This window comes from Cyanistes caeruleus, chromosome 9 (assembly GCF_971803275.1).
Source record: "Cyanistes caeruleus chromosome 9, bCyaCae1.hap1.1, whole genome shotgun sequence".
NCBI classification, from domain to species: Eukaryota; Metazoa; Chordata; class Aves; order Passeriformes; family Paridae; genus Cyanistes; species Cyanistes caeruleus.
The window spans coordinates 14,169,972-14,195,967 of record NC_141709.1 but is presented as its reverse complement, the minus strand read 5'-3'; the positions used below and the strand labels follow the sequence as shown (position 1 = coordinate 14,195,967).

At 37.5% G+C, this 25,996-nt stretch overlaps 2 long non-coding RNA genes across 3 annotated transcripts in view; both read right to left on the bottom strand.

Moving 5' to 3' along the window:
- The window catches only part of LOC111932732 (uncharacterized), a 34,950-nt gene extending 18,211 nt beyond the window's left edge, over positions 1-16,739 (bottom strand). The window contains exons 1-3 of one of the 2 annotated variants that reach the window (XR_002866274.2): positions 16,428-16,739; positions 15,900-16,023; positions 7,581-7,737 (exon numbers count right to left, since the gene is read on the bottom strand). This is a non-coding gene — a long non-coding RNA (uncharacterized LOC111932732). Of the gene's footprint in view, positions 1-7,580; positions 7,738-15,899; positions 16,024-16,427 lie in introns of those variants that run through there. The other variant, XR_015290407.1, reaches the window with a different exon arrangement.
- A 1,198-nt stretch (positions 16,740-17,937) lies between these two features.
- Positions 17,938-25,105, bottom strand: LOC147651616 (uncharacterized). The gene is made up of 3 exons (XR_015290406.1): positions 24,444-25,105; positions 22,360-24,361; positions 17,938-20,779 (listed from the first exon to the last, which is right to left on the bottom strand). It is a non-coding gene; the product is annotated as an uncharacterized LOC147651616 (long non-coding RNA).
- Positions 25,106-25,996: the final 891 nt, after the last annotated feature.

The following is a 25,996-nucleotide window of genomic DNA, read 5'->3' as shown; positions in this document are numbered from 1 at the left end:
GTTAGTTCTGCAAGTCCGTGTGACCTGGAATAGCTGTGTTCTTACAACATTACACTGTCCATGTTTACTGCACTAAACACAGCAAAGAGCACCTGCCAGGAAAACCTCCAAAAACAAATACAAGACAAAAAATCTGAACCTTTGTACCCCTTGAAATATCTATCACCCATTGTTTAAATTCAACATATCAATTCAATAACAATTTGCCTGTTTCACAGATGATAAAGTTCCTGTAGATTTATAATAAACAAAACATATTAAAATGAAACATTTCAAGAAGCTAGGATTAGAAACATTTCATTCCTGATCAGAAAACAATTGAGGTATAGTCACTAGAATTGTTGTTATTACTCTTCATATTCTTCACAGAATCATAAAATATGCTGACTTGGAAGGGATTCATCAGGACCCCTGAGTCTAACCTCTGGCCCTGCAGAGGACACCCCAACAATCACACCCCGTGCCCAAGAACATTGTCCAAACACACTTCTTGAACTCTGTCAGGCTGATGCTCTGACCATTTCCCTGGGGAGCCTGTTCCAGTGCCTAACCATCCTCTGGGTGAAGAACATGTTCTTGATACCTGACCAAAACCTCCCTCAGCCCAGCTCCACACCACTTCCTTTAGTCCTGTCACTGGTCACAAGAGTGACAAGATCAGCACTTGCTCCTCTGCTTCCCCTCATGAGAATGCTGAAGATCAGCTCCCGTGGATTTCCAGTTTGTCTCACTCTCATGGTAGATCACAGCTCCAAGAGAGTACAGTACAGTAATTCATGCAGAGAGGAAAATCACAGAGTATTTCAGGAAATACTGGCTGTGCTTTCTTTGTGGGCAACAAAAAAAAAACAACAAAAAAAACAAAAAAAAACCCACCAAAACACTCCAAAACAATAACAACAAAGAAGTATGGGAGCATTGTTTTCCTGAAAACTTGACTTGTTTTTTAAAATATTTTGACAGATGATTCTCAAAAACATTTATAGCACAGCTTGAAGGAAACAATATAGATATCACCTCATTACACACACACTGTAAAAAACAGTCTTTTACTAGTAAGAGTTCACAAACCAAAACAATGGGATGGATGAGAGGAGAGAAGAAGGGCTATTATCCCTACAGGTACAAGTAGTTATGAGATCCCTACAGAGACACACAGAGACTAAGTGACATGCTATAAGGCATGAAAAGTATGTGATAGAGAAGAATCAAGCCTTTATTTCCTCCCTCCTCCTCTTAGTCACAAGAACATCCATGTTATCACAAGGCTGGGCACCTCTATATGCCTTCCCAATTATAGAAATGCATAGACAGATTTAGAGAATGTGAAAAATTAATTTTAATTTCCTTGTTATACCAGCAAGTGATTGACAACCACAGCAAGATCTGAAAACACTCAGGTGTTTGCAAGATGGGACCCATTCAGTATTCTCAGACAGTTCCATAACATACTACTGTATTACCATGAAAAGACTTGTAATCATTTACATAGGAAAGAAAGCCTGAAATCCACAAACAGGTAAGGGAAAGAAGAAACCATGTTTCTGTCTGAGGCAGAGCCTCAGAGGAGATAAATGGGAGAGATACACATAGGTTTTGTTGTCATTTTGCTCTTGAAAAACAAGGAAAGGGGAGGGTTATTTCCCCTTCCCCAAAATCAGCTGTGCAAGATCACTTACTTACAGATAACTTTAGCTGATTAAGAAATTTCAGATTGTTTGCCTGATATTCCCAATATCTCTGCTGTTCACAGGTGCAGGTCTAACTCAAGCCAAAGCCAATTTCAAGTTTCTTTGTAGCTTCACTTTACCAAGCAGCACAGCTGTAGCAATGGCCTCATTATGTATATTACCTACAGATTTCACACTTGAATCCATTTTAAAGTCGTCCATGAGCCTCCCTATTAGCTTAATAATGAAAAGTGTATCAAAGAGTATGTTGCTAAGTTGAGTGAAAAATTCAAAGCACTCCCAGTGAGTCTGAGCTGCTGAAACCATGAAATAACAGTGGTCACTGAATTCTGCTCTCATTGTGATACTGCTAATTATTGTATTTAGGACTAAAACCTGAACATCTGAGACAGGCAGAAGGGAACAAGTTTTTGTGTCTTGACAGATTTGCCACTGAATGTAAGAATCAAAAAATTAATTTAGGCAATTAGATGTCTGAACACCATTTGTCTCAGCTGTCTTGTACTTCATCCTAAAATCTGATCAGGGCTTATTGTACATTAATTTAAACAACTCATCTATGAATAAGGGAGAGGAGTGTCTAGAGATTACAGCATATAACTGCTGTAGCTACAAAGCAAAATTTCATTATAGCATTCTTTTCTTGACATGCAAAAGAATCTGTTTCATTATCACCTGTACCAATAGCTGTATTTTTTAAATTATTTTTATTCTATTTAATAAAAAATCAGTAGTCCAAACTACTGTCCAAAATTAAAGAAAAAGAAATTGAGCCAGTGGAGAAAAGTTAAAATTTCTATACCAAAGCACAAAAATGGGTGGATAGGACAGTTTCTATAATTCTGGTGAGTAGAGTACCACATTTGAAAGAATTTATACCATCAGTTAAGTGAGATTTTTTTAAGTAGGAAAAGGAAATATTTAGTTGTCAGTCTAAACTGAAGTGTAATCATTGGGACCACTCGTGTTACTTGTCGTTAATAAATGACAGTAAATGATAACAAATGAAAACAAACATCTACCTATCCTGCATGCTCCTTTATGATGTGCCAACACAGAAAGAATTTTGGTTTAACCTCATGCTTTGGATTTATATTATTTAAATTAAACAAACAAAAAAATCTGCAACTCACCAGAACCACTAAGCTGCATGCTAAGATGAAATTGTTAATGTAACATATGGATATGGCTGGCACCTATTTGTGGTGAAAACTCAGACTCCCCAGTTTTAAGAGGAGAACAGAAAATTAGTAGACAAAAAGTACATATACAGAGATAAGCAAGGCACTGGCATGGAACATTGAAGAAAGATACAATATATTTTAATGTGGTTTTAAGGTGCACATCCCTGGCTGAGAGAAATATCACATCTCACAATTTGCCACAGAATTCTCATCACTTATACAAATAGTCAAGGTTTGTGAGAGTAACAAAACAAAAACACTGAGAACACAACCTCTTATAACAAATGACACATCTCCCAGCTGAAACCATATTGTTCCACTTTCCTTACTGAGGCAGATGAGGCAGAAATGTGTCAGAATTTATTTTAGGAAAAAGTAAAATTAACTGAAATATTTCAATGCATAATGTACAGGTGCAGAAAAAATCTGAGACCAAAAACTTACATTTTTATTAGAACTGATGACATTTCCCCACTACTTGCTGCTTACAGAACTCTGTTAACATAACATCTCCCCACTTCCCAGGAACAGCAGATTCGAGAAGGAACTGGAGAGATTACTGTGCAAATAATAAGAAACTATTTCCAAGAAGTAACAGCTCTGAGAGAAACAGCTATCCTTGTACTGCTACTAACAGTTTCTTTTATTTCTTATTCTCAAGTACTTGAGTTCCTTTTGTGTATGGCTGTGAAGAGAAGCCATCAGTTTTTACTTCAGTGTACTACGAAGATCCAAAACCCAGAAGATGACAGAATAATTTCAATTAAAAATATTTAAGGTCTTATTCCCTCCACCCTCTTGATTTGCATATTTTAATTGCTGATGTTGCTGGCTTCAGCTACCTTAAAATGATGAATACCTCTGGGATCCACACAGAACCCAAACCATCATAGCAAGAAGGAATGACAGAGATGTCCCATATTTGCCTATGTAAAAAGCAAGGGGGAAGTATTAATGTGGGTATAAATATTGTGTCAAAAACTGAACAATGGGACAGGAGAAAACAATCTTATAGGTATAGTCTAGGTGGAGGAACACAAACTTTAGATCTATCAAGAACAGAAGGATCCAATTTTTACAGTCCTTAGTGCTGGTTAGAAGAATAGAGATGAGAACGCTTTTGTGGATAAGATTAACACACATAATTTTAGATTTTAAAGGATTTGAAAATAGTTTTAAATGTATGCACACACATAAGACTGTGGTAACATTGCCCAATAAGTAGCTAATAGATTTGTATTTTTTCTTCTTGTATAGCAACAGAAAAAAAAATATAAAATTGCATCTGCTTAAGAAGAAAAACATTTAAGGCACAATTCCCATAGTCAGGAGGAGCCTTGTAAATATTTTTACATACTTTAATAACACCCAATTATAATTTTGTGCTAATTGCTTTAATCAGCCCAACCTGAAGTGTTATAGTATTTTTCCATAATTAAGCAGTACCACATGACAAGCAGCGCTTTTCAGAGCTATTATAGTACTTTCTAATGCTATAATAAACAAAGATCATGCATCTTAATTATAACCAACAAACATTCCATACACATTTAATTATATGCTACAGTGAAATTCCCATAACTTTAAAAAAAGCTCTGCCACGATTATTAAGATGTTGCTAATATGAGCTCACACTAATGGGCTGTGCCCACTATTAATGTCACTGCGAACAGTTTACATCAGGAATCTGTATCGCCAATTTAAATGTTAATGGACTGAGTCTTTTTCATTTATAGTGCAAAAAAAGGATAAAGCCACTGAAGTCAATGAGATTACACAAAACTGCTATCTAGCATATTACTGGCTCTATCTCCAAATGCATAGTATGGAGCATAATCAATTCTCTCATACCTGTATCCTTACGTCCTGTCAAAACAAAGAAAAATATATCCCTAATACCACGACATACTGCATTTCAACCAGAGCAAAATGTCAATTAAGCTAATAAAAGATCATAAATCAACCTATGTAAATTAAATTTACTTGTGTAAACCACAGATTACCTTTAGGCCAAAGGTTAACAAGGCATGTTCCAATCCAGCACACAAAACATGAGCCAACCCCAAGGCACCAATGCCATGCTACTCATCCCTACTGCAGTTCCCAAAGCAGCACCTCTTTCTCCAAGGTGTCTGTGCAGAGGAACAGCAGTGATGTACATGTGCTGGAGCATCAGAGCTCACTCTGGATGTCACTAGTGGATACCTGCCCCAGCACAAGTCTGTAAGTTTGAGCAGGGGTCACTCATGGTTTTAAAAGATGGGTTTAGATATTATTTTAAAAAAAATACCCATCTCTGAAATTTGTTCTGTGTGTGTATATGACATGACACTCAGTAGATAAATGCCCTTGATGTACAGTTTACATATCCATTTTTCAGACAGATCAGACTATTCTCTCACACTTGATAATGTGATACTAGATAGATCACAGCAACAATTCAGATGGCATATAAACAACCATGTACAAATAAGTATGTCTATAAAATAATGTCTAGAAAAGTTATTTGTATTATTATGAATATTGCTAAGATCTGAATAATCATTTAGAACACATTTAGGAAAAAAAAATCCAAAAAAAATTAGATAGCTTTGCATTAGCTGAACCACTGCTCCTTCCTATTTGATTTTGATTCTATACTTTCACACAAGTCAGAGAAACCAGTTTCCATTCTATATTCCTTCTTGGCCTCAGTAATACTCAGACATTGACATGTCCTCTTGGAGCCTATTACCAGCTCCCACGGCTTAAATCACCCTAAAACAAAGCCATGTCACCATCTATCACTATCGCAGGACAAATTCCTCAAGGAAAGGTATTCTCCGCTTCCCCATCCCAACATTGTTGTGCCCCCAATTTACAGCCACTGTCATCATGCAGCTACAGGAGTCTCTGCTTCCAAGAAGTTCTTATAGTCTAAAGCAGGAATCTCAAGGGAGGTATCTGTGCTATGTTCTCCGCATTTCCCTTCCAGAATTTCTTTCTTCCTTTCATTTTCTCTTTGCTTCTTACCAACAGTTTCAGAACAGCCTTAAGTGGCAAGTAACAGGCATTAATTAGGCCCACTGATATGTTCTACACAAGGAATCCTTCCTTGCCACAAAGAGCTTATAGACCATTATCTCCTTTTTTTTATCCTCCATTGTGCTTTTTTTTCTTACTGTCTCCTGCCTGCCTTTTTCTTTCCCACTATTTAAATTTCAACACAGAGGTTTTGCAATACCCTCTTATTAGAACTGCAAGAACTTAGGAAAAAAACAGTAAGAAATTAATTATTCTTTTATTTAAGACCTCTCAAGACCAAAGAAAGCATTATTGGAAGTCATGGGAGAAATATCTGAGTCCCAGTCAGCAAAGACCAAAATTCTGGAACTGAGTTTCAATGTTGAGTAAGGAGAATCAGGTTACATGCTTAACTAACACAACTGGAAACTGTAATAACTTAGTGACTTCTGTGCTAGTCAGCGTTAATGCCCTGGGGAGATTATGGTATTTAAAAGAAGATCTTAGACTACTTCATATTCAGGCTACTTCTTAGAGCAGATCTCCTTTCCTGGCCAGCAATGCTCTCAGACTCTCACCCACAAGCCAACATGTTCCCTCCTGCGACCATCCTACTGCAGCATCAAAGTAGGACAGTTCTAAGGAGAAAAGATATAATGAATTCCACTGTGCTTGGTTATGTCTATGAAATTGTAATATTTACTTTTTCCTGACTGCTGAGGATTACAAGTCCCATATCTTCCTCTCTCTTAGAAGCAACTTCAAACTTCCCTGGTCATTTTGAGATTCAAGGCTGGCCTTTGCAGCCTCACTTCCCTTCTTCCCATTTCAGAAGAGTAAAATGTCAAATTTCCTGCAAAAAAGGTATCAGAAAAGAAAGACAAGACAGGCAAGTGCTTGATATCTTTATTTCCATCAGCAAGAGGACAAAGATTTATTTCTGAAGGTTCTGTAAGTCCTTAAAACAACTAGAAAAGCATAGTTGCCTGAAGATAAATTGATTCTTCCCATATCCCTTTATAATAGATGGACCACCATGGACTATTGGTGATCCATGAACCACAGCTGGCCAGTCTCATTTTAGACCCTCAGGGATTAAACCTATCAGAATGTCAACTTCCTGACAGGCTGGGACTTGCTAAAAAGAATGAATTCTCCATGGTACTATTTATGTGCCACTAACCACATCTAAGGTCTTCTGGAAAAAGAGTTTATCTGACTTTACTACATTCGGTCATTGTCATGTCACCATTTAAACTGTGAATGCCAAACTTTGCCACTAAAAACTTAGATGTAGTTTTGATTGCCTCCAGTGTGCATTTACTCCAAGTACACAGGTACCAAAGTGGAGCAACAGTGTTACTACTCTAAGAAAAACAGATTAATAACAGGCGCTGAATACACTAATTCAATACTGCACTGGTCCAAACACCAAGTGATTAAGAAGCTAAGGCACCTTAAGAGAGAACACAGAGTAGATAATTTTCTTCCTCAGAACCTGAATAGCAACTAACATTTCTGCTAGCACTAAAAAAGCTGGGTACGTCACTCTTCTTTAGAAGACTTGAATTCGGGAATCTTTTTAACTACATAGAGATTGCTTCAAACACTTTTAGGCTGGTGTTTTGGTTTTTGGAGGGCATAATAAGCAGGTTGGCAGTTTCTGTTCTCAGCCAGAGATCTTCTGGAGAACAAAACTCACCATTTTTTCACTGGTTCCTTAATACTGACATTGCTTACAATGTGGGCAATCATCTTACTTGCTCCAACCTAATTTCTCTTCAATGGTTCCAGTACCAGCCCCAGACACTCCAGACATCCAAAATCTGCTCACAGGAAATTGAGATTCAAAGGCTAATCTGCAGGTGTTAAGAGCAATTAAGGAAAAAACAAGACTGTGTTATATACTGGAATACATCAATTCCTGGAATATATTAATGACATAGGAATAGGTAAGAATATTATGAGAGGCCAAGAAAGACACTGCTTTCATTCCTCCCTTGTATTGATATCTTACTTTGAATTGCAATTGCACTACTTACTAATTAAAGTATTTGCTAGCATCAGTAAGGAAGCTTGGTAGAATTTGTACCTGATCAAGATTTGTACAACGAGGGCCATTATGAACATTCTGTTGCTGGCCTCCAATACTCCTTATCTGAGTATCTGTCAGCAGACTTGTTATAAACTTTTTACAGAATTTGTAGCTGTCATTTCAATTGCTTTGGGATGAAATGTGACCTGTTTCCATCCAAGCGGAAGCCTTTCAGGCTGTCTGTGTGAAACAGACCAGAAATAGAAGTGTGTTCTTCATTGTAGATGCAGCTTCTCACACCAATCCCAATTTAAACCAGAAATATCACAAACAAATGTAAAAGGTGCAGACTTCAAATCAAGATTAAGAGCTCTACATTTGTCAATCAGCTGCTGAGCTAATGTTCTCTGGTACAGAAGGGAGTGGGAACACATCAACCATTTTGGGAAGCCATGTTCATGCACTCCAGAGAGTGCAAGCCAGGTACCAGCCCTGGCTTTGTAAGAAAGAGCATTATGGCAGGGCTTGCCTGGCTTTCAACAGAAGTGTTTGGCTCATATGGACCATCCCAATCCCAAGTGAGTTTCAAGAGCCACAGCTCCATTCTTGCATCCTTCTACATTGCATAAACATTTGAAATAGCACCTTCTGACACAGTGCTTTTTTCTACTGGAGAAAAAAAATATGTAAACATGCTTTTTAAACCCCTAGATTTTATTAGCCAGTTAGGCAAATAATTACATGTTTTATTACACAATTTTAAAATATTTTTAATTTTCATATGTTCTCCAGAATTTGTATCATCTTTGTACAGAAGCATAAATTACTTTTATAGTACCATGAATACAGCAATAATCAAAAATTTGCAGCAATAAATAGTTAATCTTATATTGGGATTTTTATTAGGCCAGAAGATGGTCCAAGCTTCTAAGCTGCATGTTCACAGGATTGTTACATGACAATTTGCTGGAAATTTTTGATTCTTTGTAAGCCTGTATGCAATGCTCAAATTCCAATTCTTTTTGAAAGCTCTAGTTTGGTTATAGATATCTACTTAGGAACTAATCAGAAGCATTGCACAAGACGTAGAATTACAACAGCAGTCTATTCAAATAACTTCATTAATTCCTATTTAGGCCAAGAGGATTCATCATGGCCCCTGCTGACACAGGGCATGCCAAAGTGTTAAAAACCAAAATCTTCAACTTCAGCGAACAAAATATTTATGGATCATTATGCAGTCAACAAAGAATATTCCCTTGCAGAAATCTCCTTTTCTTCCTCTCAACACTTCAGCCTTTGGTGAGAAACAGAGCATATTGGACCAACCTTACCCTATGTTCCCTTTTCATCATTCAGCAAATTAGGGCTCAAAGGCTTCTGCAAAGTCTGTTTGTGCCACTTACTCATACAAGCAGTAACATTTTTCAGTGTGAATGCCATGCCAGGAGCACATAAAATGAGGCATTTAAATAGGGAAGGATGAATAAAAGCTACTACCATAGTATTTTAATGTGACCTAGAAACTAGGAATTGAAACAGTACTGACAGTGGGAACTCAAGATTTTGCAATCAGAGGGTTTGTAATAGGCTCTGAATGCCAGGGAAAGAGCAACTGGCTATTTTGTACAACAGAAGTAGTTACAGGAAATTTTTGCAGAAAAAAAAAAAAAGTGGGAACCACAATGAAGGAACTACCTCAGTAAGACACAGCCCAAACTTTTTTGGATGGGTGTCAATCAGAACAGATTTCAACGAATCCACTAGGGTCTGGCAATGAGAGCTAATTCTATGCTGAGGAAGAGGTAGCACAGGTTATGTGAACATATTAGAACATTTCTAACACTGGTGTTACTCCACTGTATATAAAATATAGCTGGGCTTGATCATTTAACATTTTCATTTACTGATATGCAAATAGGTACTCCCTACCTCTGATTTTGAAAAAGAGACTTACCAGAGTAAGAATGGTCTGTCTCAGTCTCAGACATTGCCCCCTCAACTGTCTTAAATACATAATTATTTTAAAGCATTTTAATGACATACAAAAGTGTTTAAAGTGCTTATTTTTTTTTAATTGGTAGGACCAAGATTTCCTTCCCACTAATCAGGAAAAAAAATAATTACAAATGCAAAATCTGAAATATTCAAAGTTTGATAAATTTAATAATCACTGTGAAAATAAAACAATTCAGTTCCTTTGCCATGCCTGAAAAAAGTGATACCCGAAATTCTGCCAGAGTAAAAATAAATGACCATAGAACCACAACACTACTCTCTCACTAATTCACTTTAGACAGCTCTCCCAGCCCCACAGTACAGTACAGTGAATCCTCTTTTGATGTCTCTTCCTGGCCCAACCAATATCAGCCAAAGGGAGTCCAGCAGCCAGGCCAGAAACACACCTGAAATATTTTAAGGACCAAGCCACACAATGCTTTGGAAGTGGTTTCCACACTCTGAGCTTAGTTTCAGTAGTCAGGAGACTACTAGCACAAGCCAGTGGTGCTTTAGGATGGCTGGGGGGAAAAGTGTTTGAACATGTCACAGGTTAGGGAAATATCAGTACTTACCACTGATAGCTTAGACTGGTCTGGTTGAGTAGGCAGTGATTTTACAACACAAAAGTAGGTGTACAGGTTTGATATAGTTTTATTCAGAAATTAATTATATCAAATGCAGTTTCAATCCTTCCCATGGAGAGCAAATAAAAGCAATGTTTAGCTATCAGCTCTAAATTCTTGATGAGTCTATAGTGACAGTCTTTTAGGAGAACTGAGCTATGAATACATTGATGAAGTTGAGATCAGCTTTTGGACAATGCAATAATTTGCAAAGAATAAATTTTTGATCTGCAGAGCTCACTAAATTACTTACCACTTAATTGAAAACTAGACCTTTCTAACTGGCCCTAAAAACACTTCCTAATGGTGATGAACAGATCTAAAATCCATCTTTGATTTAGGCAGAAATTTCACTGCAACCATCTGAGACATCTGCCTCTTAAAACATATGCTGTGTCTGTCATGTATTGCCCATCTGATAACTTGATCAAGAGAACCTGCCCAATTAAGGTGACAATTGTGGGGATTGCTTTTTTGGTCATTAACAGACTTCTTGTTCCAGAAATTCCAAAGTTGGGTATTTTCTAGATAAGTCATCTCTTCTGTTCAAGAGACTATTTTCTTCTCAGTGTAATAGCATCTTACACTGTAACACTTAACCTTGGAGATATTTAGAAAAAAGAACCCTAGCAAAACAAAACCAAAAAAACACCAGCAGCACAAGAAGGAGTACAAGAAACTTCTCACTTAGTTTCATCTCCTAATCTATCATCAGCTAGTTGAAGAACTAGGGTCAGTTGTTCTCTATCACCATGAAAGAGTTCAATTTCACAGTACTAAAACTCACCACTTCACAGCAACAGCTTTGATGACACGCCAGGGTAAAGCCTTTATAATATAAAGCATGGATACCAGGAATAAATACTCTTCTAAGGTCAAGGGAATTGGATTGCATAGAAAAATAAGACCTCAAAAGCAGTATAATAGAAGTATTCAGGGTGATGGAAGTGCTCAATAAAATAGAGCTTTAGATATTTTTACACTGATGAAATAAAAAATTTAAAGGATCACTCACAACTTAAGAAAAGAGGAATAGCAAAACATAAGCAGGTTAAGCTAGGTAGTTAAAATATAATATAGCACTTGTTTTTTTCACAAGAAATATAAGCTAATATATTACATCTATGTAAAGAGAGAGAGTTCCTGAATGAATCAGGTAGCCAGTATTACAGTTCCTCATGGTAGAATTTTATGTGCTTAAAGAAAAGATAGCAAAGCTGAAGTTACTGCAGTTAGAGATCCATCAGGGAGGATGTGACCCTCCTTTAACAACGAAGTTATCACATCTCCATCAAGCAGCACATTGATTTGTCATGCTTAAATCTATCATTATCTTTTCTGATTAATATCAAAATTGCTGCTTGCTGATCACTTAAGTAAAGGGTCTTTTGTGTGGCAGAAGGGGCTGACAAAGATCTGATGTTAAGGCACAAAAAAATAGAGAGACAAACAGGGAGTTCCATTTTCAAGAGGATACCCTTTCAAGACATTATCCCCTAGGGCCACGGTAACAGAATGCTGTATTTAAATCAGCAGGTCCTGCACTAGAAGATGGTTTAACTGCTAATTAACACTGAATGATATGCTGAAAATTACATGCTAATTAATTCTCTGTAGATCTAAGTGCCCTTCCTTCTATATCATTTTTAGTGAACATATTAACATGGGGAATAGAACGGCATTAATTACAGATTCACATGACAAACATGTGAAGCTATATTAAAGAGTTGATGGAGGTTAACTAAAAAGAAAGATGTGGGTCAAAGTTGTAGACCACAGGCCACAGTATCATAAAGATACCCCACATTAAAAAGAAGAGGGCATATATTACCCATTCAATCTTCCTGTCAGTTTGATGTTGCTCTCTTGTATTAGATTTTCTTGCAGGAAGATCACTGTTCTGAAAAGAGGATTAATCTGTGCTGAACACAGTCTCACAAAATGAAGGCAAGTAAATGGAAAGTAAACAATCTCTTGTTATTTTAGAAAGTGACAGTGATTACAGGTTTGTGGGTTTTTTTTATAATTTAACCATTAACAATCCCCACATCACAACAACTTGTAAGTGGCAGAGAAATTAGGTGTGTAGGTAGCTAAAGAATCAATATTCCAAATACTGGTTGTGCAATAGTCCCACTCTAAATAAAAAAAAAAACCTTTTAAGTCAAATATGTATGACAACCATATCCAGAGCTACTTATTTAGTAACTTTTAATTTAAGGTCTGGAATTAACCCAAATAAAGTAAAATCCAGTCACTACAAACAAATCAAGCAATCAAATGTAAAACATTGCCCCTGCTTCAAGGGTCTCAAATTCCAAGTACTAGGGCAGCCCAGTTTAGAGGTTGAAAAATCATACAGAAAAAGCTAACTTCTTTTTAATGCTAAAATTACATTTTTTGTTTGTCAGATAATGATGCACCTACATGCATGGTTATCTCTGTAGTTCAAAATCTTGAGGTTTTCCCCTTCCAGTACCTCCCAGCAAAAGCACTGGTAATTTGTCATTAGAGAAATTTTAGTTACCAAGGCCCTTCCATAAATTCTTTCCCTGACTCAGTACTGGTAGATATAAATAGATATACGTAAATGGCCTTTTTTTCCCCACAAAAAGGCATCTCTTCAGTAAACATTAAAAATCAAAAGACATCAAAATGTCTTTGAATCAAAAAAAAATCAACAAAAAAGACCTGAAAAATTGTGCAAATCTTGCTGAAAGTTAAAATTCTACCTCCATAATGTACTTTAGTCTATTGGAATTGAAAGTTTCTGCTTTATTCATATGCATGAATAAAGTCATTCAGGGCATCTGCATTAAAAGTAATGTTCATAACTAGATAAGAGATATGGAAAAGAAGAATATCAGGACTGTTTTGTTTTGTTTTATTTTAATAGCAAAATTAGGTAACACCTAATCAGGAATCAGGGAATTTGGTGTAAGGATGTTAATGACCAAAAATTTGTGCCCCAGAGAGCTAAACTTTTATTTGTTCATGGTCTCCAGGAAAAATAGCTGACATTTAGTCATCTTAGAGATTCCAGACTAAGAAAACAGAACTTGCCCACATGTAGATAGTTCATTATCCAAAAGAACCAGAATCATCTTTCATGAAAGATACAGATGCACAACTTCAAATATATATAGCTTTTCTGCCTAGCATAGAGTAGTACCAAAATTTTACTGTATGTTTAATTTTTTTCTTGTTGCAGGATGCTGTTAATAAGTATTTAACTCTGCTGTATGACATAAGATACTAAAGCCAGGAAAAGAGTGCAGCCAGAATTTTTTTACTTTGTTAGAGACAGCCACAGAACACATGCAAGACAGTTCCAGGTGGATCAACTGAAAGCAGAAATAAAGCCTTACCACAGCTTCTTAAAGCTTTCTAATTCTCTCAGCAAAGTAAACATCCAATCTCGAAAAAATTTTTATAAAGACTGTAGCACAGGCCTGCCAAAATCAGCTCTTAAAGCTGGCAAGAAAACACCAAACAGTTTAGTAATATACTGAATGGATGAAGGGTAAAAGAGAAAAGGGGTGGTGGGATGGGATAAAAAGCAGATGAGAAATCAGATTCAGGTGAATCCAGTTTAGGCTAACCATCAGTCCCTGACTCAGCTCTAACCACTGCATGTCATCTCACTTGAGAGGTCCTTACTACATTAATTTAATTTCACATTTTCCATCCAAGATATTTAGAGGAGAAAAAAATAAAAATATTGTAGGTAGTACCCAACTGTCCATAAGCCCCTTTGGTCAGGACAGTAACTTTTGTAGAGATTCCTTATATTGGAAGGGTGATCTTCTAAAGCACCGATGGACTTTGAATAGAGCTTGAAAGTTTGTAATGACAGGTCCTGCACACCAGGGTGAGCTGACAGACGTGTTGAGTAGCTTGAAAAGTTTTGTAAATTAGTTAAGTAACTGCAGACAGGTGGAACTTGTCATTGGCAGAGCAAAGTTACCATACTGACAGCTACATGTCTCGCCTGTTTGTAGCAAACAGTGTGGCTTTTACTGATGGATTACATTTACTAAAGTTCTGAAACCATTCTTAGAATGGATGAGTGAAAACAATTGCTCCCAGGTGCATGTTTTATATGTCTCCCCTTTTCCATTACGTTTCTTGCCTCAAGAGTCCTCATGCATTAGGCCCAAGCAGTATTCACCAAGACTTTCACAGCAGCTATGTATTTATAGACACAAAAGGAATTTGAACTCTGCTTCCTTGCACACTGAAGCTTGTGATGCAAGCTTCAAATCAGATGTACAGTCATGACAGGTATTGTCTAACCACCCACCCTGTGCAAGACAGGCAGAGAACACTTAGCAGAAACTGATGAGGTTCTCATTGAGTCCCCCACTAACCAGAGGGGTTTGAACCCTGCACAACTTACCTTCCAATGAGGAGAGAGGACATCCTATATTCCCTCCCCAGAGCTGTTAGGATGGAGTCACTTTTTTTACCCTTAGGGCTTTCTAACAATCAGGATGCAATATTTTTCAAGCATGAGTAACTCTAGTAGTATCTATTGTTTCTTGAACATATTTTATTCTCTCAGAATCACCCACAGAGATACTTAAGTGGGATATCTACGGTTTTTTTGGACAATATTTAAGTTAGGAACCATTAGCACCATTAACATAACTGATCACACAGGGGAGTTGTATGAGGTCTCTTGGCCTCAGTTACTTTAGCTGAGAGAAGCCCTGCAGCCCATCAGATATGGTATTCTTATGGTAACTGAATTTAAAAATGCAAGACTTTTCAATATTATTTACACTTTTAAGCTTGAATTCCTCACAGGAACAGATATCACAAAAGAATTGACATCTAGAAACACCTTCCATACCAGTTAATGAGGGGTGAATTAGCCTTGAAAAAGCAACATCATTCAACTGGTGGGGGTATGCAGTTTCTTCTATATTAAATATAATCTGAAATTTTTTGACCTTAACTTCTTCTTTCCTTCCTTACAGTCTGTGAGAATACATCTATATGAAATCAGTTCCAAAGTTTGTTGTAGCAAATACCTGCCACAGTAGTTCTAGAATTTATATTTCTTAAATATTAAGAGGATTAAGTTATGGAAAACTAAAAGCTACCTGACATTTTGCACTCAAACTGCCAAGCGGAGGACCAGAAGGTTTTCTTTATTTGCTGAAAATTATCTAAACATCAAATAAGCAGGATAGTTTAACCACAGCACACTAAGTGACTAACACATACACTACCTTTTTAATTGTAATTACTGTTCACCATAAAGCAAGTACCCAGGGAAGCTAGGACTCCATGAGATACTTACATGTGCTTTTTTTTATTTAAAGATGTGTATTTACATTGATTCTCAAATACTTACAGTTATCTTCAATAAATTAGAGGAACACTCAAGTTTCTGTTAGTGCCTTAGACCTTCACTGCTACAACAAGTTATAGCAGCTGTTCAGATCATGAAATTTTCTCCAAAAGTTCTGTAAATAACACTATTAAAAGAACATGTGAGTGTCTTAACCTGAAGGCTGAAAAACAAAAAAAGACTGCATATTTAGATACATATGAATAAGTACTGGCTAAAGCGTGCAAGTATATATTGACTGCTGAACTAAATACTAATAATTCAAGTTGCTCAGTCTCCCCAAATAGGATAACAATGGTATATAAAATGAATGGTATTTTATATACCCCTTTTTTTATGGTATATAAAAAGTTGAGCCATCGCAGTTACAGTCATATCCAGTGGATTTATTTTGCCAAATTTAGAGTCAACATCTAGGGAATACAGCTTGTTCCAATGAAGAAAACCAGATTAAGTTCACATTTCTTTCTGAAGTTTAAGATGTAGGAAAAACTCAGAAGCACTGAGAGAATCAGCCCTTCACACCCTTACCTCTGGGGACAGGTAGAAGTTCTTCAGTGGAACCTCTGTGGCCAGGGCTGATGCATCCACCCTTCTACCACAGTCACTGTGCAGCACCTGCATTGGCTTTCCTTCCAGTGAATTCAGGGATGCCCAGTGCTCTTTCCAGGCAATGCTTGTAGCAAGCAGTCTTGCCTCCCAGACCAAACTGGGGTTGGGGAGGAACTAAACATTCCTTTCTGGCAAGAAAAGGATTTTACAAAACCCGTTGCTCCTCTGAACTACATTCTGCAATTGTTAGTACCAACACAACATTTTTTCTCTCCCATCACTTTCCTGCTCTCACTCCAGTCCCCACGAGGTGTTTTCAACAGCTGATCCCAATCCATAGGTGGGTGCAGCTGGGGCCTGTGCCCCTTGCAGACCCTCCTGTGGGGCAGGGCTCACTCTGCTGCCTTTATAGTGCCATGCCAGGAGCTGGGTGACATAGACAGGGGTTTGTGACACCTCAGCTCACAAAAAAAACATCTGAAAACTTGCAGAAATATCAAAGCTATCAGTGTAACACAGGATGAAGCTTTTGTGCTCTTTAACTGAGCAGACCTCTCAGCATGAACAGCAGGAGCTCTGCTCACCTAAGGGCTCAAGAATTTGGCTTGGAATATGTAAAAATTTAAAGTATTTAAACTTTAAAGTTTTAAAATTACAAAAGACACTCAAGAATTTATGCTGTAGCGCCAAATTAGACACTAGTTATACACCAGCAATTATTTCAGAGTATTTTCCTGCCTCTCGTTCCCTTTCTGTCCTGGAGGATGGAGATATATTTTCCAGTGCAGGATAACACAGCAATAAGAAGCATAATGTCACTGGTGTCTATTCTTTGCATGAAGACCAGGAGCACTGCTGTCACTAAGCTGTTTATTCAATCCAAGTGCCCAGGGCCCTGCAGCAGCACCCAGGGGTTTCTCTGGGCACTGCTGCACCCCAGCAGAGCCTCTCTGCCATGGGCAGTGTTTGATCTCCACTGCTGAGTTTCTCTCCATCTCTACTACAACTTCTAAAACTCTGATTCCTGTAGGAATCAAATCTAATCTGTTTCAGTATATTTTATGCTCCTCTGATTTATTCAAAGCTGAATAAAAGCATTGCAGTACTTAGGTTTCCTATTTTACTTTGGGAACTATATTATTAGTAGCCCCATTCAGGAACTAGATTAACTTGAGTCAAGCAGATTAAAAACCCAGGCTACACCTGTGGTATTCAGCTTGCTCTTTAATCTTATCCACTAAATTAAAAAAGCTCTGGATAAAAATGAGACAGGTTAACCTATCACTTGTCTCATAGAAGGGTCTTTAGGGTAAAAGAAGACTCAGTTCTCCTGCAAGCCTGGTAAATTTTCCCCTTCTTTGCTGAAAAATACCACCTTTGAACCAAACTATTCTCTTTCTCTGAACAAAACAAAGCATCCTTTTGGGCTGTATATGCGAGAAAACGATTTTACTGTAATGCCATATACAAAGAAACAATTGATTGGTACTACATGAAAAATTAAAGTGATTTATTTTTTAAAACTTTTTATTCGATAACCAATACATTTATTATTTGATATTCAGTCATTTAAGATCACTTTTTTATCATAGTCTAGTCACATTCTGGTGTTATGTGAGAGATATTTCTGGTTTTTATATAAACTAAAATTGAGTAAGGGGTGAAAATAATATTTGTATGGAGATATATAGATATAGATGAATGATTTTAATATAACATGCATATTTGTATATAAACATATATGAGGTGACCAGCTAGTAAATATTTCATTTTACTCTGTATAGGGTAGAATATACTTAGATGAGCTCAGACAGATTGAACAATAAAATGAACATGACAAAATGGGTTTTAAGTCAGGAAACAGAACAGTAAAACAATTTCCTGAGTTATTTAAATGCTTTCATTTAAGAAATGTCATTACATACTTAAATTACATGGAATATAATTATATAAACACCACAAATAACAATGTTTTACCTAGAAAAACAGAAGTTAAGGGAGGAGAACTATTTCCTGAGATATTTCTTTATTTTAAGATCAGGTTCTGGTTGTTATAGGAAATAAATCAAAAGAAATGTTCTAAAATTATTTTAAGAGTCTGTGTCCTTTACATTTGTACACATACTTATCTTAAAAGATCCAATAGGTGAACAGCTCCCCATATTGAGTTCCATGCAGGTTTACGATGCAACCTTTACACAGAAGTCCTCCTTCTGAATTATTTTGGTAACCTTAACCAGAATTTTAGCTTCACAATTTAGTATCACTGAAGATGCTTATGAAAGGACTGCTTGTGAGCAATTAATTCTAATATTTCATCAGCTAAGAGGAGTGTATTTTGCTGCTCACGTGTCCTCAGTTTTGGTATTATATATGCTACAAATTCATCACAAAGATCTGCCTGGTGTGTCTAGCTGAAAAGAAAGATCACAGACCAGTATTATCAAAAAATAGAGACTAAATGAACAATCTGAAAAAATTGTGTTTACTCAAGAATTTCAAAATTAAGTGAACTTTAACAGCCTGAGAGTGGCGAGATGAAAAAATAATTGTAAAACATGTATTGTAGAATGCTTGTTATCTTTCAAAAATGTTAATATTGAAGTAGTTGTAATTGAGCACAAGCTTACTAGCTTATTATTGACCTTGCACCACTTTCTTTTTACACTGATTTCAGGTATTACTGTAAAAATAACTATGAATATAATTTGAGCCTTACCCAGTCCCAAAATCTGAAAGACAACTGTGGCTCTTTCTTCCTTGCTCATCAACCCAAATACCCCTGATTCAAAGCAGGCATACATATTATGGGTAAAGGTCACTGTCCTGCCCATAGTGACAGTATATTGTGAAAAGGACTTTAAGGTGTATTCTGTCACATTGTAGGACAGAAGCTGTGTATCTATAAACTTCAGTCTCACACTTGTATTTCTTCATCAACTATTCCATAAAACTTTAGGTTATTACCAAGCAGCTCTCCTCTTCAAAATAATTTTTGTCTTCAACTTAGCATTTGAGAAAAATGCTTGCAAGTAACCTTCTTCCCAAATGAATAGGGCACATGGAGACAGATCCACCCCTGCTCTCCCTCCTCTCATAGTCCTTGCTGATAACACTTGGGTTTGAAATACTACTTGAGTCTTTAAAATGCTGTTAATCTAGTATAAGGTTTTGATAGCTTTATTCCTCCTCATGCAGACATGAAATAGGGATATTAAAAGAAATGAAAAGAAAGGCAAGTTAGGCTACTCTCATCCCTCAGGACAGGGAGAACTGCTCTAAAGATAAATAAACCAAGTAAAAGGGGAAGTGAGGTGAAGTGTAATACCATTTGGGGAAAAAAATTAAGGCAATAATATTCTTTTCCAAGCAATGGTATATAGTTTTAGCCATCAATAGGAAGGGCTTTTCCTTCAGAGTACGCTTATTTACATCCCAGAATGAAAGTGATGCATGAACAGGGATCAGAAAATTCTGACATGGCTGTTATGAACAGAACTGTTATGCAGTATTGTTTCAGATTAAGATCGTGCTTGTTTTAAAATACAGCTGGTACTTAAAAACAGTCCACGTGGTCAATAAATGTTCAATCACCTAAGTATGTAATTTTTGGAAACTCAAGATGTGGATTTGGGAGGTAATTTGTTTAGCCCCAACTACTTTGTTGCTGTAGCATGTCCCAGCTGCAATCTGTCTTGTAGGGGGTGATGTGCTCATGCAGGGTCCCTGCACACACACTAAGAAAACTTCTCACTTGAACCAGTGAGAGAAGGAGAACCTAAGTCATACAGAAAGACTTGGGAGAAAGAACTTACACACATGAGGCATTTTTTACCCCATAAGTGTCAATAATGGCATGTCAGGGGTGAAGACCCAGCAAAAACACAGAATATTCCAGACACTGCAGAGAAAACTTAAAATCATGGGAGTACAAAGAAACTAAAGTAAATGTTTGTGTTTGGGGTTACTGCAGAATGGAAATGTGAATTCCAAAGAAAAATATTTATTCTCTCTGAATGGTCTGTTAAAGTTATATTACATGTTTCTTTAGTAATAGGATTAGAAGGTATAAAATTCTTTATGGGTGGAGACTGTGTTCAGTAAATGGCCGTGGAACACCACAGGATTTTATTATTCAAAGGATTAATGACAGTAGATTTTGTTTCTAAGTCTTACATGGCCTTGTTTTAATGCAGACTGGGAATAAGTTCTCCAGAGGTTTGTATGTCAGCCACATTGAGGCAACTACACACAGAACCACAGAAAAATGGGGTAGAAAGGGCTGGGAAGACACAGAAAGAGGGGGTAAAGGTGACAAAAACTCCCATAGACTCAGGCAGTTAAAGACAGGTCTCCTCAGAAAACTTGTTCAACCTGTGAGGGCCACAAGGACTCCTGTCTGCAGAGCTGATTACTGTAGAGCATACTGAAAGTTCCAGCTTTTGGTCAAATGGCTGCACATATCCAGCCTTTCTGAGGATTTTCTTCATGAGGAAAGGAGAAGGCAGCCAAAGTGACAACAGCTCTGTGTGGCTCCACAAGCAAATTTCAGCCACTTATAGAAAAGTTTCCCTTATCTGCTATTGTTTTATATTTATCCCTATCTACCTACAAGGAGTGAGCCAGGTTTATTTATTTGTCCAGACTAACACCATTTAGTGCTGATACATAATCTCTCTTCTCTAGAGGAAACAAGCTCAAGGCTAACACTGCCTTGTAGTTCAAACAAAACAGATGACCCCATATTTGACTTGTCATCAAAGTGAGAGGGATTTATAAAAAAAAAAATAACATTTTTTTTTCTCTTCCTACTTTCTTTAGTTGACAGAATGGTGTACAAAAATCCAATTAAATTTGTCAAAAAGGAAGAGAAAAGAACAAAAATACATTTAAAAAATACTTTTGTGCATATTTTGATTTTTAAATATTTTTATTTTTGTTACCAGCCTCTGAGGACCAGAGGTATAACCAGATTATCTAAAAATGGTGGACACATCATATAGTGAATTAATGCGTTGGCAGGCTTGTAGACCTTCCACTTCAGGCAGAGAATCAAAGGAAAATCTTTTTGCAGGTGCCTACATTACATCTTCTTTATAAACACCCTCCTTTCAGCTACATTCAGGAACTGCAAAAACACAGTATGCAGTGTCATGCAAAAATGCCTGTGCACTTCATAGGCACGGAGTGTAAAGTGTGCACAAAAAAAGGGTCACCCTTAGCTAGCAGTACATAGTGTTCATGCTGATAGTAGAAAATAAGGCATTCTCACAAAGCCAACAACAGAAGAATATGCCCACTTCTATTTCAACCATGGTAATAGCATTAATATTATTCACGGCTTTTACAAAAGCTCTTGGCTTCAAGGCTTGTCTGTCCCTCTCTCATAGTCAATACCCAGGTAAAAATGTTGCAGTTTTGTACTGCTTTTAACATGAAGTTATTAAATAAAATAAAATAAGTGTTTCCCCAAGTCCCTTTCAGCCACTCCTCACTCTAAATAAAAAGCAGAATATTTTCAGTCAACAAGAGCAGCTCACCCTGCTGCCAGGCACTGCAGTTTGCAGCATGTGCAGCTCAGGATTGCAGTGTTGCTCTTGACTGTGGATGTAATAAGGTTCTCCAGATGACAATTTTTTTGAGATGACGTGTAGAGATTCACTGTTAGGAGGCATCCACATTATTACTGTGGAAATGATGGGACCACACAAGAAGTTCTCATGATCATAAACAAATATATGAACACCACAATGGAACGGATAAAAAAAGCACCTAAGAGGAGAAGCACCAATTGAGCACTCTCTTTTGGCTGTTCCAGAATAGCACTTAACTTTTATAATGACATTCTCAGACTAGCACAAATATCAGTAAAAGTGTAATTACAACATCATCAACTGGCCTGGGACCATACCCTTTGATTATATAATGACTCCCTGTTAGCTTCATTTTATCTTTGCCTCAGATCTGCTTTCTTCACAAAATTCTGTCTTGAGCTGGCTGGGCTAGTGGAGTGTATTGATAGAATCTCACCCACTAACAATCATGCAACAGTTTTAACTCCTTCCCAATGTTAAACTTATTTTTTTAAAAAAAAAATATTTTTTTGTGAGTAAAGTCCAGCATATTAGCAAACATGAACAGAGTAGCTCAACGTACTCAACTTCTACAGATGGTCTGATACTCTGTTTTTTGTTCTCCTAGATGCAAAGTTCATTCTGACCTTCTCTATCCCTGCTTGTCTCTGTCTCCAGAATAGCTCCTTTACTATTCAACTGCCTGTAGTGTTTATCCTTCCCTGAGGAAAGAGTTAAAGGGGAAAGGAGGAAAACATCTACAATTAAATTGCTCTTAAGTTGTTCCTGCCTCTTGGCAACTGCAGGTTGTAATTCAGCAGTTTACAACTCTCCCTTCTCACTTTAGAAAGAATGAATAATGTAGAGACTTGCATTCATATTTGCTGTAGAAAGGGAATGCTGGGAGTAACAAATTGCTGCTGAAGACAATAACATTCAAAGGGACAAAGGCTTCAAAGTTAAATCTCTTAAAGAGGTCTCTAAGAGAAGAAATGCCAAAAGAAAAAAAGAAAAATCAAGTCTGTAATGGCTTGAAGAAACTTAATTCCAGTATGGTTGGTTTCAAAGCAGTTTGTACATGTGTTTAAAGGCATAAGAAGAAAGAAACTTACCTCATAGAATTCCAAGAGAATGTTCAAGAAATACCTATAAAGAATTTCTTTCCAGTAGACACCTTGTAAAACTGCCGGCTCAGATTCACACCACCGCCTACTTTTGTTACCGCTATTACCCCAAGGTTGTGCAAGTCTTTAGCATGCACTAGCCCAGTAGTGTATTTTGCACATTGTATTCTCTTGACAATCAAACAAAAGTAAAGCAATACAGCAAGTACATTTTAAAACACAATTGTCTTCAGGTCTAGAGACTGGGGAGTCTGATGTGTGAGCTTTAGAATCACAGACTTTCAGACTGGTGGCAGCAGGCACCTCTGGAGGAGATTGTCTAGTCCAACCCTTTGGTCATAGCTGGGCTAGCCACGGCAAGTTGCTCAGAGCCAGATCACAACAGATTTTGAATATCTATCTTTAAGGAAAGAGACCTCACAAGCTCTGTTGAAAATGTGTTCCTGTGTTTCGTAATTCCTGCTGTAAAATGTTTTCCCCTACATTAAACTGGAATGTCCCATATTTCAGTTGTGCCCATTTCCTCTTGTCATATCTCTTGACCTGTGGAGCCCAGAACGGGACACGGCAACCAGATGTGTTTCACCACTGCTGATTTGAGGGGAAAGTTCATGTGCCTGGACCTGGTTGCTATCTTCTTGTCTACCAGGATACCAAGGTGTTCTATTGCAGAGCTTCTTTTCAGCTGGCTGCCCCACAGCAGCTATAACCACACAGGATTACTGCTACCCAGGTGCAGCACTTTGCTCTGCTTTGTTGAATTTCATGGGACTTCTGTGAGCTCCTCTCTGGGTTCCTCTGAACGACAGTACCTGGTGTATCCAAGACTCCTCCCAGTCTTGTATCAACTGCAAAGCTTCACAGGGTGCACTCTCACCCATTGTCCACTTCAGTAAGGGGTTAAGCAGCAGCTGACTCAGTTTCCTGAAGGCTGGCCTTATCAGGAAAGACTGAGGCCAAAAAGTGCTGTGTCTTGGCCTTTCCCACATCCTCCATCTGATCCCCTGGCCATTCAGCAGAAGAGCTACATTTCCCTCACCTGTTGTGATCTACAGTGTTCCCTCTGCCCATCTCCATCCCAGCACTACAAAATGGGACACTTGTTTCCAGTTTGGGAGTGCTACCTTCATAAGCAGTTTCAGCTGGACTGCACTGGCCTGTGAGCTACATCACACATTCGTTCCGGTGCCTTTGCTCTTCAGGTGGTTACTTCCTGCTGAGAAGCAAGGTGTAAAGTGTGAGCATTCTATCACTGCATCTAAATCTGTCAGAGCTAATCTGTCAGAACCCTCACTTACATTTATAGAATGCCCAGCTCCTGAGTGCCTCCAATATAGGCAGCTTCTTTCCAAAGGACAATGGGTAGAATATTGTACCAAACAGATGCAAAATGTGTGCTTACTGGAGTAGAATTAACTGGTAATGGAAAGCAACCAATAAGTGGGAATCTATTCTCATTTTTCCTTTAATACAGTTTTCTCCCTACTCTTTCACCACTCATTGTGCAAATATGGAGCAAATTTCAATTGTTTATCCATTGCCCGAGAAGGTTTCAGTACTACAGACTGTGCATGACAGTGAGGTGAGTGACATGCTGTCACTCAGCACAATGCTTAGGATGTGGCATGGTACAGAAAGGCAATGACATATCACAAAGCAGATGTGTGACATGGCAGTCACTTAGATGACAGGCATGCAAATTACTCCAAGACCCTGAAGTCCTTACTTGTTTGCTCTCAGTTCCTACTCTACTTTAAACAAATACATATGCCAAGTGTAAAATGTTTTTCAAAAACTGCGTGGAATATATAATTACACAATAACCTCTCAGGATAATTTATCTGGTTTAATTTGAGCACAGTTATAAACACTGTTCAGAGAGCACAGTCTCCACCTACAATGATACTGTCAGTATGCACACTACGGACAGAGTGCTCACTTTTGCATAGCCCATCCTGCCAGAATAAATACAGGAGAAAACAGGAATTCACAGTCCCTCTTACTTCCTTGACAGCATCTAACATTTGGAAGAAATTTAAAAAAAAAAACCAACATAGACTGGTAATTTTTTAACACAGTGAGCAGTCACAGAAAATGCACATTACCACAGGTTCCCATGGCTTCTCTCCAGGCTCCTTCCTTCCCCAGCATAGGAAAGCCGTTGCAGGGAAGTGGGCATGAAAGTGGCCTTTGGTTGGGGAAGACTAGAAAAGGTGAAGGATTTGTTTGGCATATTCAAACACCTCCTCAGATCTGGGAGTTTAATCACAATACCAGCAGGGAAAAACAGCACTGATGTCAAATCCCATCTCATGTTTAGGGAAAGCAAGATTCCTGTAGCAAACAAACAACAGCTCAGAATTATTTCTCCAGGTCTAATTCAAAGACCCAGAGGCAACAAGCCCTCCAATGTTCACTGGTTGCAGATTTTTCAAATCAATTTTCAAAGAAAGATTATGACATAGTCAATGTATTAAAAAGAATAAAATGTGGAATTGTGTTGTTAAAGCACACAAGAGATAGAAATTAGTAATTAAACAGCAAACACAACCATTTGCACCTCCCATAAACTGATGCTTCATTTTATGTTGACAAAATGCAAAAAGAGAAAAATAATCTCTTTTCAATAAGTTTGGACAGTGAAAACTAAATAAACAGTGCAAATAATGACGAATACAAAAGATTAAAATTTTTTTTGATCTCTAAATCCCATAAGATGTTATTAGAAACAAAAGTGAAACAATGAAGCCTGAAATAAATGCAGGCTGTTTTTCTGTGGATTTGTATCTCATGATCTAAGCTCTAATTTGAGCTTTTCTTCTGGATGGGAATTTATAACCTCTCCCAAAAC